The 6,042-nt window shown below is 40.7% G+C and overlaps 1 long non-coding RNA gene across 3 annotated transcripts; it reads left to right on the top strand.

The window, feature by feature from the left end:
• Positions 1-3,539: 3,539 nt before the first annotated feature.
• Positions 3,540-5,443, top strand: LOC146629965 (uncharacterized). 3 transcript variants are annotated; one of them, XR_014906248.1, is made up of 7 exons: positions 3,540-3,719; positions 4,022-4,107; positions 4,256-4,288; positions 4,385-4,474; positions 4,886-4,957; positions 5,066-5,154; positions 5,267-5,443. It is a non-coding gene; the product is annotated as an uncharacterized LOC146629965 (long non-coding RNA). The 3 variants fall into 3 exon arrangements; XR_014906249.1 differs by having other exon boundaries at positions 3,540-4,107; positions 5,281-5,443; XR_014906247.1 differs by having other exon boundaries at positions 3,540-4,107.
• Positions 5,444-6,042: the final 599 nt, after the last annotated feature.

The following is a 6,042-nucleotide window of genomic DNA, read 5'->3' as shown; positions in this document are numbered from 1 at the left end:
GTAAATTGAAAATATTGTAAAACTTTTCTTCTGTCATTTAATGGTCGGGCATTGTACAGCTACAAGCATTTCACCCCCATGTCATACTGTGTATGGTTATGTGTGTGTGACAAATAAAATTTGAATTTGAATTTGAATTTGACACATAGGGAACACATAGGGAAAGATATTCACTAAGCACACTATCAGTTGTTAGCATCTTGATGGTCGCGATGAGAGAGCATCTTCACTAACTCATCCTGGATATTGGTTCTGACACTCACCAGCCCTCCCAGCCACCCTTCGTCTGTTTAGTGTACAGTCTCAGACTGCTGGATGTGGTGTGACGCCCTCCATGTATGGTAAGGAGCTTTCTTGTCTTGATGCCAGTGGCGTCTTTCTCCTCCTTTAACCAGCTTATTATCCCAGCAGGGTATCTGATGACAGGCAGGGGATAGGTGCTGAATTCCTAGATCCTGTTCTTCCCATTCAGCTGACTCCTCAGGACTTACTCTCTACAGGGATTTGATGGTTGCAGTTTTCCTAGTGGCCTCTTCATGGTTCTCATTTCAATCCTGTACTTAATGGTGACTTGTGCTGTTGGTTTGACGTTGGTCACTAGTGTTGTTTTCTATTTCCACTGCATTCCTGATTCAAGATTCAAGATCCTTTTATTTATCACGTACATAGTTATACAAGTATAACATGCAGTGAAATGTGACCTGATACGCTCCTCGACTGTGCAAAATAGAGAGAGAAAAAACCCCATTATACAGTAAGTAAGTAGATATATACAAAGAGGACATTATGTGCAATAAGTGAGTGGATTATATACACTAAGTTAAATAGAATAAAACAACCTGGAAATTCACAGTTCAAAAATCTGGGAATGTACATTGCGTGAGTGGGGTGTTAAAGTGACTTAAAGTGCCCCAATGAAGTCAGAAGGATCAGGCATGATTGGGAGTATGTGAGTCCTGACTCAGTTTGTTATGGTTGAGTGTGCGTGTGTGTGTGTGTGTGTGTGTGTGTGTGTGTGTGTGGGGGGGGGGTTCTGATGTAACACACGGCTGGCCTGAGGGTAGAAGCTCCTCTTGAGGGTCTCTGTTCTTGCCCGGATGGTGCAGAACCTTCTGCCTGATTGCAGAAGTTGGAACAGTTTATTGCTGGGGTGGAACAGGTTCTTCAGTATCTGAGTGGCTCTGGTCCAGTATCTTTTGGTGTAAATGTCCTGTAGGGAGGGAGGAGCAGTCCTGCAGCAGCGTTCTGCTGTATGGATCACTCTCTGAAGAGTTTTTTTGTACTTGACACAGCTGTTCCCATACCAGGACTTTCTGTGTGAGGATGCTCTCCACAGCAACTATATAGAAAGTCCTGAGGATCCCTGGAGAGGCCCTGAACTTCCTCAGTTGTCGTAAGTGGTGCAGGCTCTGAATAGCCTTTTTGAACTGGATCTGAATGTGAGCAGACCATGTCAGATCTGAGGAGATGTGGACACCAAGGTATTTGAAGGACTGCACCCTCTCCACTGGAGCTCTGCTGATGATAATGGGCTTGTAGTTCCTGTGCTGACTCCTTGTGAAGTCCACCACCAGCTCCTTGGTCTTGCCGACGTTCAGCTGGAGGTGGTTATCCTGGCACCACATTGCCAGATGAAGGCTCTTGGGGTCCTATTGGGTTTGTACAGTTCTAGGCATTCCAGGATCCATGTGTGAGGCACTGTGAGTCAGGCTTTGTTGTAGTTAATCCAGGTAGTGCAGGTTGGTTAGTCTGGTCTTACAGTCTTGAGGGATGGATCAAGACTGGAGATAATAAAGAATAGTCGTGGTGGACAAGCAGAGGAAGATGTAGCTATACATCCTTCCTTCATCACAAGGAAGGAAAATGAGAAACTTGAGAAATACCAAGGGCTGAAAGCTTGAGAAGATGTGGAGGGTGAAGGCAACAGTGCTCCCCCACCCAGGTAATCGAAGCACTGCCCCAAGTGCTTCGATTACTTGGGTGAGTAGCTCCAGCTACTCCCAGGATTAACATCAAGATCGCTGTCCAGAAGAGCGCCGTCCTGCAGCAACAGTGCTAACCACTGTGCCACCATGCTGAGTTCAGTTCTCTTCAGTTTAATTGGATTTATATTGTAAGGTAAAGACTCTAGAATTCATCAAACGCTTGTGGGAAAAAGTTCTTTAATTGTAACTTTATGGAGTTTTCTTTGTGACTTTTTAAAATATGTGTGTTTCAAACATTTGTACCTCTTTTCTGTTCTGTGGCTTCTCCCACTCAGTAACCTGACCAAGAGGACTCAAGCTTGAAGGGTAAAGACTGTCCACAGTGGGGAAAACAAGTGTGTGACTGGGACTTCTTTCAGTTTTGTGTAGCTCATATTTTCTACAGCTGACCAGTTTCATGTAAGATTTACAGAAATTATAGGACGATCTGATTTCCTCGTGTCAGCATTGTTCCCACATCATCATAATTAATGTTGTTCCAGGTTCAACATTGCAAGTGACCAATCACCTTCTTGTGACGTCATTCCTTTGCGACTTCGAAATACCCGCCTTCGATTATTTCGAAATACAAGTGAAGAAGCGAAAAACCGCCGCCTGTCCGCCGAATTTGAAGTCAATTCGCCTGTCCGCCGAATTTGAAGTCAATTTAGGATACTTTCCTTTAATAAACGGTAAGCATTATACATATGTTCCTCACTTGGCTTGCTGTTTGTTTGCTAGCGATAGGCTACTTGACGACAGCATTAGCTAACCAGTGTTCTCTAGACCAGCGTTCCCCAACTTTTTGGGTGTTTCGTGGCCCGGGGGTTGGGTCAGGCAAAATTGCAGTAGCTTCCCTGATCATTTTACAAACATAAGTGAAGAGAATCTGGACTAAAAGGCCTAGACTTATGGTTGTGTGCTGAATCTATGAATCAAACTATCACCTGGAAACATAATTAACTGGTCCATAGCTGTGAAACTGGACATGAGTTCTTGATTCTATGGAGATTAACAGTAATCCAGAAATTTACAAATTTGTCCTGGTACATCGCGTAAATGTTGTCCCAGGGACATCGCGTAAATGTTGTCCCTGGGACATTGTGTAAATGTTGTCCCTGGGACATCATGTAGAATTTGCCCTGGGACATCGTGTAGATGTTGTCCCTGGGACATCGTGTAATTGTTGTCCCTGGGACATCGTGTAAATGTTGTCCCAGGGACATCGTGTAAATGTTGTCCCTGGGACATCGTGTAGATGTTGTCCCTGGGACATCGTGTAAATGTTGTCCCTGGGACATCGTGTAAATGTTGTCCCAGGGACATCGTGTAGATGTTGTCCCTGGGACATCGTGTAAATGTTGTCCCTGGGACATCGTGTAATTGTTGTCCCTGGGACATCGTGTAAATGTTGTCCCTGGGACATCGTGTAGATGTTGTCCCTGGGACATCGCGTAAATGTTGTCCCTGGGACATCGTGTAATTGTTGTCCCTGGGACATCGTGTAATTGTTGTCCCTGGGACATCGTGTAAATGTTGTCCCTGGGACATCGTGTAATTGTTGTCCCTGGGACATCGTGTAAATGTTGTCCCTGGGACATCGTGTAAATGTTGTCCCTGGGACATCGTGTGATAGCTTGTAAATAATGGAATGAAAATTATTGATTGTTATTAACTTGTGAAAAAGAAGTGTAACAAATCCACATGTTATGTTCTTACACCCTTACAGAAACTGTGACTCCTTCACAATGTCAGGTAAATGTCAACTCATGTTGAATAATCAACCAATCAAGCCTTTTATTATCACATGCAATGTTACACGTACAACTGCAATGAAAATTTCACCCCCTTCTGACCATACATATATTGCTTAAACATCACATTGGGAAGACAGGTCGGAAACAGTTAGGAAGGTCAGAAAACAATTTAATTAATAGATGAGGAGGAGAAAAAAGAACTACAACCAGACAAAGCTCCTAGAAGACTGAAATGGATGATGGTTGCAGCATGCAAAAAGAAAATGATATCTGTTGACTACAGCATATGCTTTCTCACAGATTACCTTGTGGGAGTAGCTGGACCAAACTCTATTGGTATTTCAAGTTTGAAATCCCTGTTTGACCAGACTAACATTTCAGATGAGGTACCTCTTGACATAAAAATCCTTTTATGTTGTCATAAAACTAATGTTAAATTCTGCTTTAAATACACTTTATTGTACAATTTACTTAATGAATCGTATTCCTTAGTTCTGTTTTTATTTATATGTATTTATTTATTTGCTTTATAAGGTAATAGATGGCCTAATCTATTTGCAGTGTGAGGTATGTTGAAAAGCTTGTTTGATCATAATGACATAGCATGTTTACGTTTTTTGTAATGTATTTGAAAACATAGGTGTATTTATGTTATTTTTATAGAATTTCCCTCACATTTATCCAATACCAAGCCAAATCACTGGAAAAATTTTGGATGGGTCCACAAGAGCACAAAGTGCATACTTTTTGAAGGTATGACTTGGACTGTGGTAACTATGTTCTTATCACAAAGGGTTTATAAGTTGCCACTATAAACAAACAGCATTTTCCAAAATTGAAGCCTTGTCAGAAGAACCTGAAAAATACCTTTCTGAAACCTTTTCTGTGTAAAGACTTCTTCAAAAGCAATGCACACAGATTAAAACATTTCTGTCTTGGCCAACTGATAAAGAACACCAAAAATTGAGTGGTGCGTGTTGAGTCTGTGGTCTTGATTTGTTTTGTACACACTATAGAAATTAATTAATGTAAACCAAAAATGACACTTTCTATATGTTTGTGTATCTGCAGAATTAATTACAAGTCTCACCTGACAAGCTTTTGCAGTTTTGCAGTGTCATTCTTGACAGAAAAACATACTTGTCACATTATTTTTATTTCCAGAAAAACATCTTTCAGATGTATGAGAAATTGATTGGAGCCTGTCTGGAAAACGGCAGCCACTGGACCTTGTTTGTAAGTTGCACAGATTTTGCACTCTCTCTAGTGCATGATACTTTTCAGTGTCCCTCATTAGGAAAGCTCAAGGCCCAAGCCTACCATATCCATCTTTTTACAAAACAGTTTTGTGACATACCCAAGAGGACCATAGTCTATATGAATTCATTTGGCGAGTCGGAGGTCAGAAAAAGTGCGGTGTTGAAAAACTGGAGGTAATTAATTAACATATTTAACATAACATATTTAATTTAATTGAAATCATTACCGAACGTGGTTATTGATTTCTCTATATGCTTTTTATTTGTAATAACTGCGATCTCTCAGCTCATTTGCTTCAGCAAGAGGCTGCGCTGGAGAGTGGACCTTGTCACATGTGAGCCACCCACATCAACAGGATGGGAACTCATGTGGAGTGCATGTCATAATGGTACTGAAAACTATAGCTTTAACCTATATAAGTAATGTTTACATTTTTGCCTATTCAGTTTTTAAAGCCTTAGAGGCAGGATGGTAAAATCTCAATTTTTTTTGTAGATTGAACCATTTCAGCAGTAATGCTTTGCTTTGGTTGCTCTGTTTTTTTTTTTTTTCTCGGGGGGGGTAAAAACAAACAAACATTTCTTTGTTAATCTAATTCTTTTTGTTCTTTTTTTTTTTTTTTCTTCTTCTTCGAATAACTTTAACAACTGGAAAGGAAAGTTTTTTGCAGCCCATGCTGCAGCTATAGCATTAGATTCTGGCATGTTATAACTTTTTTGAAAAGGAATTATTTCAAAATTAATAGCTGTCAATGTATTATTTACCTCGGGGAAGTTGGGAAATGCTCACAAACTATTCCAAGAACAGTTTCCAGGGTTTTCTGACTTTCGTTGCTGACAATAGCATAGGCCACAGGGACTCCATGCCCATGATCATCTCTTACAACAAGTGTGAATAAGGGAAATAAATACTGGTTAACGCAGTGCGTGGTGTCAACAAATACTAACTGTTTTGCATAGTTCTCCATGTTTGATTTCATTACAGGTGTCTGCAAAACAATCATTAGTTCTTGGTCAGATGTGTATGGTTGATAGAAGAGAACATGTTCTTGATGTTTTCCA

This window comes from Diplotaxodon limnothrissa, linkage group LG6 (assembly GCF_057381915.1).
Source record: "Diplotaxodon limnothrissa isolate DT_005_m linkage group LG6, D_limnothrissa_male_GT1.1, whole genome shotgun sequence".
NCBI lineage: Eukaryota > Metazoa > Chordata > Actinopteri > Cichliformes > Cichlidae > Diplotaxodon > Diplotaxodon limnothrissa.
The sequence above is the reverse complement of the archived record's forward strand: the minus strand, read 5'-3'. Positions and strand labels throughout refer to the sequence as shown.